The 12,740-nt window shown below is 32.9% G+C and overlaps 1 protein-coding gene across 7 annotated transcripts in view; it reads left to right on the top strand.

Annotated features, from left to right (window-relative positions):
* Positions 1-12,740, top strand: part of LOC127698268 (GTPase-activating protein skywalker-like) — a 58,701-nt gene that overhangs the window by 9,758 nt on the left and 36,203 nt on the right. For 3 of the 7 annotated variants that reach the window (XM_052201649.1, XM_052201656.1, XM_052201651.1), the window contains exon 2: positions 2,635-2,685. The exons of 2 other annotated variants lie outside the window; for them this stretch is intronic. The gene's annotated coding sequence lies outside the window, so the exon portion shown is untranslated. Of the gene's footprint in view, positions 1-2,634; positions 2,686-3,021; positions 3,042-9,024; positions 9,182-12,740 lie in introns of those variants that run through there. 2 more of the 7 variants (XM_052201655.1, XM_052201653.1) reach the window with 2 other exon arrangements.

The raw sequence follows: 12,740 nt of genomic DNA on the forward strand, positions 1-12,740 counted from the left end.
ACATTCATTCTGTGTCAGAAACCTATGCTGTGTCAAATATTTAATCACAATCCAAATTCAGTGCTGTATCAAGCTTGCATGTTGTGTCCATACTTGCCCCAACTGTTCAGGGTTCGACCTCTGCGGTCGTATCAAGCTGTGCCCAGCGGAGCATTTTTTGTTTGTTTCTGTTTTCTAACTTAAGTTTGCCTCAACCAAGTGTTATGAACCTTATACACAATGCTTATTACTACATAATACAGATTAAGTACGAAATTTGGTGGTGACACTTTTACCATTCTTGAGTTATGTCCCTTTATAAACAAAAATTGCAGAATTTTCTGTTTCCGTTCTCTAACTTTAGTTTGTCTTATCTAAATGTTATAAAATTTATACACAACCGTTCTAGAGTTATGTGTTTTTACAAATAGAATGCGTGTTTATTTCTTTTTTACTTGCATATACAAAACTTTGAGACACGTAATTTTCTAAGAAAAACTGTAAACAGCAAAAATGATCAGCAATACATGTACAAGATCGACAAAAATGCCAAAGTGAACGAAACAACTGGACGACTCCTTACAGGAGTTATTGCCATTAAATGACAATTTTTGCCCTTTATCTTGCTGCTGGACACTGAACAGCCCTCTATCATCATCTTCATAATCAAAAGATAGCCCCTTAACAAAATTTAGATTTTTTTACTAATTTTTCTGTATTTTATTGATAAACATGAAAAATGGACTTTTTTCTGCAAGCAATTTTACACTGATAGCAGCAGTCACATTGCCTGAAATTTGATGGTGGAATCTGTTTCTTTAATGATTTTTAGACGAGATGCAGACAAACTTAATCCTTTTCCAATGATCTGCGAAAAGATGTGCTCTTAAATTTCTGTATGACGTCATCAGGCCTAGTCACCTTTTTTTGTGATGTCAAATAGGGAATTCAGGAAAAAGCAAGAAAATTTGACATCATTATTGAATTTGGACGAATGAAGAACTGAGACCAAATAAACCACATGTTGATTAAATTAAGATAATCAACAAGTCAGGAAAAAGATAAATTGGCTAAGAATTAGAGAAATGTATATTCACATCAGTCTCTGAAATTTAATAGGATCATGATATGGAACCTCACCATACCATTTGATGGTTTTTTTATTCTGTTAATTTTATCTAGAATTATACCTCTTTTACAGTAGAAATTTTTACCCTTTTCAGAACCAACCTTCTCATCACATCTTTTCTTAAATGGTTTATCCTATCTACAAAAAAAACGTGAATAGTTCATTGTTAGATCCTTATATACAGATGTGCATGTGGGAAGGATATTCCCGTTCGTGATTTTTTGGTAGCTTTATGCCCCTTTCCACTTAGAAATTTTTGACCAGTCTAGCACTGACCTTGTCATCGCAACTCCTCTTACAATGTACAAGTTTTATCATTTACACACAAAACTAGGTATATCTTTAGAAGACGAGGTTTTTTTTTAACAACCTTGACTATCCATGAGGGTCGTGCACGGTTGGTTATATCTTTAGACCCTGATATACAGATATTTATACGTATACATGTATGATGTGCATATGAGTAGGATCATCCAGTCCATTGAGTTTCCCCAGAGACATGTCCCTTTGAGTTAAGAAAATATTTATCCTGTCTGACAATATGTCACATATATCTTGTCATTACAACTCCTCAAAGATGGTTAATTATTTCTATATAATTCTTATTATCTTGGATTGGTCCATTAAGTTTTTTCCTTGGTCTTCACTTCGATAGACCATATTGATGAAACTACATGTACTTTTGTAACCTGCACTGTTATCTATTCATGCATGATAGACATGCATGGGATCCAGGGGTTCCAAGCAAATTGAGATTGAAAAACAAATACATAACTGTTATTTCTATTTTTATACGACCGCAAAAATTGAAAATTTTTTGGTCGTATATTGGTATGACGTTGGCGGTCAAAAGTCTCCAAAATTAAACTTTGTTTGATTTCATCAAAAATTGAATTATTGGGGTTCTTTGATATGCCAAATCTAACCGTGTTTTTAGATTTTTAATTTTGGGTCCCGTTTTTTGAATTGGTCTACATTAAGGTCCAAAGGGTCCAAAATTAAACTTAGTTTGATTTTAACAAAAATTGAATTCTTGGGGTACTTTGATATGCTGAATCTAAACATGTGTTTAGATTTTTGATTATGGGACCAGTTTTCAAGTTTGTTCAAGTTGGGGTCCAAAATTAAACTTTGTTTGATTTCAACAAAAATTGAATATATGGGGTTCTTTGATATGCTGAATCTAACCATGTATTTTGATTTTGGACATTGGACCATAATAGGTAAATTAAAAAAATTGAAGTTCTTAGACCACATTCTTTCTGTGTCAGAACCTATGCTGTGTCAAATATTTAATCACAATCCAAATTCAGAGCTGTATCAAGCTTGAATGTTGTGTCCATACTTGCCCCAACTGTTCAGGGTTCGACCTCTGCGGTCTTATCAAGCTGCGCCCAGCGAAGCATTTTATTATGATATACATGTATGTAGGATGTTCAGGCATTTGAGACAACATGAAATAAAACACTAGAAAAAAGTTTAATTCCTATCTTTCAATCAGTCACTATTAATTTATACTCTTAAAGGCTATCCAGGATGTGGGAGTAATAGTACAGCTTAGCAGACAGTTATACAAGGTGAGCAATTCAGGCTCCCTAGAGCCTCTAGTTTTAGTGATGTATAGCTCTGTATATGATTCATTTTAATGCAAATGCCTAAATCGATAAAAAAACATTTAATGCAGGTCAGAGGTGAAATTACATGCACATACAAACTGTATAGAAACATGCATTTATGTATATGCAAATACATTGATCTTATAAGGTATTCAATTAATGCTGCAGTATCATATATTAGAGTTGGTTTTCTCATGTATTGATTTGTTGAATCAGCTGAGGGGATCAATCTTAGAGAAAACAAGAATTTCTATTGATTTTATATAGGCTCCAATCAATGTAATGATCATTATAATTGGATTTCATCTTGGTGACAGGTAGTGTTGGAATTTGATTTTTATAACTCTTTTATTTAATTTGTTGGCTATTTTAAATTGTATTAAATATCTACAGATGTTGTAGTAAATGAGCCCATACATGTAATTGATCTTGAAATTTATATTCATTTACATTTTATACATGAATCAAGTCAGTAAAACTGAAATAAATACTAGAAAGTAGTTTATCTTGTAAATTCATCTGTATCCCTTCACTTAAAGGTAAATGGGAATGCTCATTCCCATACTGCCATAAATTGCATAATAGTCTATTCTGATGTAATTTACACACCACAAAATATTTAATTACAGTTGCATATGTATAACAATGTCTACTGCCATGACTGCAAATCAAGTAACTTAGCGTTCCACGGTACTGGTCTGTAAATGTCTTTTAGACGACAACCCTTAGCTGTATACATGTATATGTATTAGATGTATTTGTATATATATATAAAATGACTGAATAATAGCCAACGATAAATCTTACGGGGCGATGGATCATATAATTATGATACAGTACACTACAAAATATAATATGTAACAAGTCTAAAAGGGTACAACATCACCAAAAATTAATTAAATCATGAACAAATCATAGATATTTCGGATACATGTAACTAATATCCCTCATCAGTAAGATGTAAAATGAATCTCATCTTGACATGTGGTAGTCAAACTGAAGTAAAATTCTTGAAAGCTATACAAATTATCAATAATCAATACGCTGGTAATTTTTTTCAATATTGATGTTTGGGAGGAGGAATAAATTTCTTAAAACTGTAAGAGTCCAAAACGGAAGCCTGAGTTACTGGAAACAAGTGATAGTAGGGAAAATGAGTGACACATTCTTTGTTTTTTCATTTATGCCCTCTGGGGAAACTGTCCTAAGCTTTCTTATCCAAAACCTTTGCGGAGCAAGCATGTAGGCCCTTGACCAACCCTCGTTGTGGTCTATGATAGTGATGGTAAGGTTTTTGAGATCAGCTTGGGAAGTCAGATATTGTCTGTTACCACACGACTTGCACCATCCTTGAGAGTTTCCGGAGGAAGAGGATTCATGGATTCCATTTTACGAAGGTAGTCTGTATATATATATATATATATATATATATATGGTCAGTAGAACCTATGCTAATTGATACCACTTTAAATGTATTACATTTGAAGATCAAGAAATGTCAATCCCAGTCACTTTGAATCAAATGCAACATTGGAAGAGGTCTCTCTCTCTAGTCATGATTTAAAGATTTGCAGTGCCAATTTTGTTGCTGGCCTTTGAAACATGTTCATTTCATTCAAACTTTTGCTTTTTGAAAATCACATTTCCAATTTCATTCCCCTGAAACATGTATAATGTACCATTGTTTTTTTTGCTCAAACGTTCCTGAATTATTTCCTTTCCAAAACATGTCTAATTTTAACACTAAATTAGCCTCTTTGTCTTCAGTAATGTTGTCTGGTCCTCTAATAAGTTTTCTTTATACTGCAATATATGAGCCCATAAGTCATGACCGTAACATTTAAACAGTTGATTTTTTACTTCCTATCCTTCCTTTTAGCAATTACTTGGAAATTCCGGGAAACCAACCTGAAAATGGATTTTTCAACCCTAGAATTGCAGAATACTTCAAATGTACATGTGCTTCAATGTATTCAGCAGAACAATTTGGTGAAATATCTATGAATGAAAATACCTACAATCCTAATAAGGTGATACAGTAGACTATTGCACAAATCTTATCATGAATAATTAAGATACTTGATTTGTCCAGAAGTGACTTCTGTAGGAAAGACGTGGTAATTCAGATAGACAAGACTTGGAATGCTATGATATAAAGGAAGAGAGAACAGGGTTTTGCTTTCAAATAAATAGATATTAGATAAGGAAAAGATTGCGTTATCAAATTTGATTTTCACCCCGTTTTATTTATTTGTTGATTATTACAAAAATTCCTCTCCTAGATATATATATATATAGATATATGTAGGTGCCAATTATGCACACTTAGCTCAACCAGTAGATGCACCTGATCCAACTTTTTTTGGAGTTCATTCAATTTATACCAACTTCATTTTCCCATTGACATCAAAGAAAACTTTGTATATTACACTTAAAAAACAAAGAAGATTGACTTGCAAATTATCAGTAACTCATTAGTAAATAAAATGTCTTGAAGGTCTTTTCTTTTACAAAGTTAATGAAGAATTTGAGGAAAACCACAATTTACTCAGTTAATGAAATCAGATCTAAGGAAATCTTATTTTTTGATAATCTACTTTCAAAGAGGTGTTCAACACCAACGTGACATATTTGGACGTACAGTAATGTGGACTAGAAATGTTTGGAGGGGGGGACATGTTAGAGGGGAAGGACACTTCTGATTGTGACATTTATATAAATAGGATGATATACTGTGGATTCATTTATTTTCGTGGATACCAATTTTAGTGGATTGAAGAAAACTTGCATTTTCGTGAATATTTGATTTCGTGGTTTTGCCAAAGTCTGAATAAAAAGCTTATAGAAAATGTGTAATTTTGTTGAACATTTAAATTCGTGGTTCACCTGTACCCACGAGATCATAAAAAATTGGTATCCAAAGAATAATAATGAATCCAAAGTACTGTGGATTCATTATTTTTCGTTGGATACCAATTTTCGTGGATTTTGTGGGTACAGGTGAACTATGAATTTAAATGTTCAACGATTTACAATTTTTCCATTGGCTTGTATGCAGACTTTGGCAAAACCACGAAATTAAATATCCACGAAAATGTACGTTTTCCTCAATCGACGAAAATTGGTATCCACGAAAATAAATGAATCCGCAGTACTTGGGACAGTTATTTGGTGCAGATATACATGTATTGATAGTGATGTTATAATAAACATGTCAAACTAACATATGATCTAAAACAGCAAAAATTATCAGAATGACCACTTTGACTATATATAGGATATTGATAGACCTGATACATGTAGGAGTTATTGCTGCATTGATAATCAGTTGAAACTAATGAACCTTGACATTTAACACATTTTTTTGTATCTAAGAAAACGATGAAAGATTATATAATAACAAAACTGTTTAAACTGTTTATTATAGTTGACAGATAAATGTCATCATATAAAAAAATTTAGGTGAGATACTTTAGTCCAATCAAATATTTAAAGGTCACTCATAATCATATCGGACATGTTAGACATTTATCATCTTTTGAATATGACTTAAAGGGATAAGAAAGTATGTTTAAGGTCAGTTTGAGTTCAAACTTTTTAAAGATATTACAATTTATTTTTGTCAGAGAGGACAGGTAAAGGATACATGTTTTTCCATTTTTTCCAATTCTATTACTCTCATGTAATTTTACCTTAATGTATAGATCATGAAATATATTTTTAATACATGTATGTAGCAAAATTCAAGAAGATAATGGAACAGGTACATATACATTTAATGATACATTTGTTGTTGTCACTTGTGGTCTGTTGTATTGTCCAATATTTTGGTTACTCCTGCTGTTATCCTTTTTATCTTATTTATGAATTATTAGAAATTCATCTTATTACATGTATTAAAAAGTAAATGAAAAATTACAAATATGTGTTACATTCTCAGACATTTTTTGCGAACTACAGGTTCACTTGCAAATATTTATCTATATTTATTATGAGAATAAATTAACAATAAATTCAGTAAGTTTGTTCTGCAAAGTGGTTTGAATTGTTGCATATGATATTTTAACTGGTGTACTTGAGTTTCAGAACTTTCAGGCGTCGCGATATGGAAATGGTGTCCATATGAAACACGCCAATATATACTCAGAGACTGTTTGACATAAAGCTTTCATACTTGGTAGAATTACTTGTCATCATATTTTCTGGACCATGCTGTATTATCATTTTGATTTGACAATTTTTATGGGAGTAATTTGACTTCGACCATTTTTTTTTGCTCTGTAACAATTATACCTTGTGAACACAATTCCTCTGTGTCTTCTAAGCCTGTTTTACAGAAGGATCTCATAGATGGTAATTTGGTAGGATTGTTTGCCCTCATGTGTAATTGACCTTATTGTACTGCCATTTCGATTTTACCATTTTTTTTACGCCTGTTTACGGGACGTATTATGGTATACCGTTGTCTGTCTGTCTGTCCGTCCGTCTCTCCGTCGTCAACATGTCGGACATTAACTCAAAAATGCTTTAACCAATGTGCATAAAACTTTGGTGAATTGTTTATATCTATTGACATGAGCTCCCTTTCGTTTTTTATAAAATTTAGATTTTACGTTTCCGAGTTACGGGGTTTTATTCATTAAAAAAAGGGGGGATTTTCCAGTTTTCGGACAATAAGTCAAGAATGCTTTCATCAACTTGCAAGAAATTGTGGTGAATTGTTTATATCTATTGACATGAGCTCCCTTTTTGATTTTTATAAATTTAAGATTTTACGTTTCCGAGTTACAGGGGTTTTTTTCATAAAAAAAGGGGGGATTTTCCAGTTTTCGGACAAAAACTCAATAATGCTTTCAGCAATTCTTATGAAACTTTGGTGAATTGTTTGTATGTATTTATGTAAGCTCCCTTTAGAATTTTATAAATTTTACATTTTACATTTCTGAGTTATGGGGTTTTATTCATTAAAAAAAGTGGTGATTTTCCAGTTTTCGGACAATAACTCAAAAATGCTGTCACCAATTCTCATGAAACTTTGGTGAATTGTTTATATCTATTGATGTAAGCTCCCTTTTTATTTTCATAAATTTCTAATATGACATTGAGAATTAATTGAACTTTATTTGTTTATAGTCTGACAACAGATTTACTAAGTATTGCACAACAGCAAGAAATCTTTAATTGAATATAAATTCAATTCATATAACCAATTTCAAATTCTTTGACTACATTTATTCAGAAACCTATAATATGTTAAATATTTAATTACAATCCAAATTCAGACCTGAATCAAGCTTGAATATTGTGTCCATTTTTACCCCAACTGTTCAGGGTTTGACCTCTGCGGGCGTATCTAGCTGCGCTCAGCGAAGCAGTTTATTACAGGAGTTGAGGAAATTTGACCATTTTTTGTAGTATTGTAGCATTTGCTACAAATACAACTTCTATGTTTTATCCTATATTTATTAAAATCTAGATTATTAATTGCTTAATACCAAGTCAACATTTGTGTAGTAAGTCCACTTACATATTTACACTTTCATTTTGATCCGAACATTTTTACAGGACTTTTGGGACTTGGTGGAGGCAACTCCTCTGAAAATTGGGGAAATATCTATCTGTTTCAGTGGCGGATCTGGGTGGGGGTGGGGTTCCAGGGTTCAGAACCGACATATAGTTGGAACCCCCTTTATCCTGGTTTAGGAACCCTCTTTTATAAATGGCTGGATCTGCCCCTGTGTTTTGTGTAGAAATTTAGAAAATAATGTGTGACTTATTAATAATTATATTTCTATGAAATGTGAAAATCTAAATTGTTGATAGCTTATTCTGAAAACATTGAATGATAAAATAATTTTGCAGAAGTTATTTAAAGTCTTCTGTTAGTTGTGATTTCATTTATACACAAGGACGGAAAACTTGACAACATTGAATAGACAGAAAATGCCATTCTAGCTACTCTGTGCTTTGAATAAAGTTTTAGCAAGTCTAGCCTCATCTTGTGACAATGTATTATGAAACTGAAAGTGGTGTACATGTATTCTAAACATGAAATGGGAAATGCGCAAGACAAGTTTATATGATTGTAAAATTCACAGACTAAGAAGACCTATATACATGTATGTCTTAAATTTGTAAATGTAAAAAAAAAATAAAAAACACCTTGAAACTTGAAGCCAATACTGTTTGACACATATTATATATCACTAGGAAAAATTGGGTTACCGAGCTGAAGGAATACAAATTAACAATTGTTATGAATGTGAATGTGATATTAATTTGATAGTTTATGTTAAATGCCAATCCTTTTATATGTGATGTAATGATTAGCATATATATTGACTGACAAAAATAAATGAATTTAATTAGGTGTAAACATTTGTACTTGTACTGTAACACAGTACATAGTTTTATACATTTCCTGAAAGGAATAAGTAGATGGTGAAAGCATTCAAGGGTAAATTGTTATATTTTCTTTTTGTTCAATTACCGGTATGTCAGTTGTGGCTATAAGTATAAGTCCATACATGTGTACATGTTATTTTTTGCAACATTTTTTTTTTTTCAATTTGATAAACCTATTTTGTAGTTCCTGATTTATGATGAATATATTGCCACAGATTCAGTCATAAGAGAGGTTAAACTTATCTTTCCTTTAATAGAAAATAAACTTATTCTCAAGGTTACCAATTCAACACTGTTATTAGATCTTTGAATATTGTTTTTATAGGTTTAAATATTGATTTTGTTATCAATAAGTTAAAACACAACTGAATATTATTGTTATACACATATGTACATTCATGGTCCTACAATCTGTCAATACCTATTTATATTTTGGCATTGCACAAGGTCATGTTTTGCTCTGACTGTTTATGACCTCTTTAACTCAATCCATCGGAAGTTGGATGTGTTCTGATTGATATTTAAGTCTCTGATACTGTACATGATTTTTATGCCTCTGCCGTAGGCGATGGGGGCATTATGTGTTACCCTTGACTATCCCTCCTTCCATCCATCTTTTCATCTTACTGTCATTTCAGCTGTCCTATTTTCGTTTCTGCACTCTGATTTAAATTTTTCTCATCCAAATTTTATGAAACTCATACACAATGCTAAGAGCGAAAACTCGCAAACAGAGTTCAAATTGGGCAGTGAGTCACTTATCATTCTAGAGTTATGCCACTTTATAACTTGGAAATTTGCAAATTTTTTCATTTCCACACAGCTTACTAATGTTTTGCATACCAAAATTTTATGAAACTCCTACACAATGCTAAGAATCAAAACTTGCAGACAGAGTTTGAATTTGGGCAGTGATTCACTCACTGATCTAGAGTTATGCCCCCTTTTTAACTTGGAAAATTGCAAAGCATGAGCAGGGGCATTCATGTCTTCAGACACATTCTTCTTTTATATCATTAGTTGTTTTGGCTTTGAACTACAGCTAGCTATCAGTAGCTGTAAGTACTCTCAGATCTGTACTTTGTGTCTTTTGTGTTTTTGTTAGTTTTATTTTGTGCTTTGTATCTGTCTGTTGAGTAAAGCCTTTTTTTGTCCCCCGCAACGCATTGGGGGGACATAGAAATACCATCTGTCTGTCTGTCCGGTCTTGTTAGCGCTCTCACATGTACAGTTCTTGCCAGATTTTTATGTGTTTATTTCAGTAATGTCTTGGACGAGTTCGAAAATCAGTGCAGAACAATTATTTTTAAAAGAGTCATGCCCCTGGAAACATTTATTATATGGAAAATTGCATTGTTAGCACTCTCATGTGTACAATTCTTGCCAGATTTTTATGAAACTTATATCATATGTTTATATTAGCAATGTCTTGGACGAGTTGCTGACAATAACTTTAGTATATGTAAATCGAAATCTATGAAATTTAAACACAAGGTTTATAACCACAAAAGGAAGGTTGGGATTGATTTTGGGGGTTATGGTCATAACAATTTAGGAATTAGGGGCCAAAAAGGGGCCCAAATAAGCATTTTTCTAGTTTCCAGACAATAACTTGTGGAAAGGTGTATGGATCTCTCTGAAATTATACCACAAGTTTCCATACCACAAAGGGGTGGTTAGGATTGGCTTTGGGGGGTTATGGCTCAAACCTTTTAGGAATAAGGGGCAAAAAAAAGGGGGAAAACAAGGGTTTCCTGGTTAATGGAAAATTTTTTCAAAGTACAATGTTATGTTTGGATTACCTCCCTTACACTGCTTTTAAATTATGTATAAAGAAATGTTGTATTGTCTTGAGGTGATTAGCTGTCAGTTTATTTTTAGAAGTTACTATTAAAAATGCTGATTGAGGAATATTAATTTTAGCCATGATTATGTATGTCATTTTCTATTTTAAGACTTATATGATGTATTTAAATGGGTAATTATGGTTGCAAACTCCATTGGAAATTTGAATTGAGATTATGACCATATTTTGAGGGAAAGATTATTTTTTTTTGAAAAAGGGGGCGGGGGGGGGGGGGGGGGGTGTGGGGTGGGGGGGGTGGGTGGGTGGAGGTGAAAAAAAATTGGGGGGGGGGGGGGGGGTAAAAAAGAAATTGGAGGGGGACAATTATTTCTCATTTCAGATTTCAGAAATTAAAATTTTTTTTTTGCAAAAAAAGAGGGGGGGGGGGGGGTAAAAAAAATTTGAGGAGGGAGGCAATTTGCAACAGCATAGTGTATTGCACAAAAGCAAAAAATTGAATATAAATTCAAAACATATAACCAATTCTAAGTTTTTGACTACAGTTATTCTGTGTCAGAAACCTATTATGTGTCAAATATTTAATTACAATCCAAATTCAGACCTGTATCAAGCGCTAATTGTGTCCATTTTTGCCCCAACTGTTCAGGGTTGGACCTCTGCGGGCGTATCCAGCTGCGCTCGGCGAAGCAATTTATTCTTGTTTGTCAATGTTTTAATTGATTAGATTTTGTCATTTAAGGACCTTTTATTGCTTGCTATTCGGTATGGGTTTTGCTCATTGTTGAAGGCCATGCAGTGACTTATAGTTGTTAACCTATGTCATTTGGTCTCTGGTGGAGAGTTGACTCACTGGCAATCATACCACATCTTCTTGAAATATACACTATGATGGCATGGCTATCAAGAAACATTAAAGATATCAAATGTTATAAACTTATCAAAGGGAAAAAAGCTGCATCATTTATAGATACAGTACAAAACCGTGACATTAAACTTTATAAACTAATCAAAGGGAAAAAAGGCTGCATCATTTATAGATAAAGCACAACACCCTGACATCAAACTTTATAAACATATCAATGGGAAGGAGCTGCATCATTTATAGATATACAGCTGAGGCAGATTTTTTTTGGGGGGGAGGGAGCACAGGGGGCCAGGCCTTTGCAGCTACATATATGGTTTTAGTGTTTCCGTTCTGTAACTTAAGTTTGCCCGAACCAAACATTATAAAAACCTATACACAATACTTATTACCTTAATATTTAGATCAAGTACAAATTTGGGTAGCGTCACTTTTATCGTTCTTGAGTTATGTCCCTTTATAATGTTGTATGCAAGCGGGGGCATCATCTGTGTCCATGGGGACACATTCACCATTTATTATATGCTGAATCTAACCATGTTGTTAGATTTTGGATATCAGACCAAAAGGTAAATTAAATGTCCCTTTTCAAATTTTTAAGATCTTTGACCACATTTATTTTGTGTCAGAAACCTATATTATGTCAAAAATTTGATCACAATCCAAATTCAGACAGTATAAAGCTTGGATATTGTGTCCAAATTTGCCCCAACTGTTCAGGGTTCGACCTCTGCGGTCGTATCAGGCTGCGCTCGTTGAAGCATTTTATTTGAAATGTTTGAAAGATATGAAGCATACATATCTTTTGATTTTTGAATTCAAAGGCCAAGTAACTAAGTAGCTGTATCATACCTTCTCCTTTGTCATATATATATAATAAGGAAATGTTTACATGTATCATGCTTTTAACCTACATGTAGTAGAACATGTATATGGCTTATG

Source organism: Mytilus californianus, unplaced genomic scaffold, assembly GCF_021869535.1.
Source record: "Mytilus californianus isolate M0D057914Y unplaced genomic scaffold, xbMytCali1.0.p SCAF_4, whole genome shotgun sequence".
In the NCBI taxonomy this organism is placed as follows: domain Eukaryota; kingdom Metazoa; phylum Mollusca; class Bivalvia; order Mytilida; family Mytilidae; genus Mytilus; species Mytilus californianus.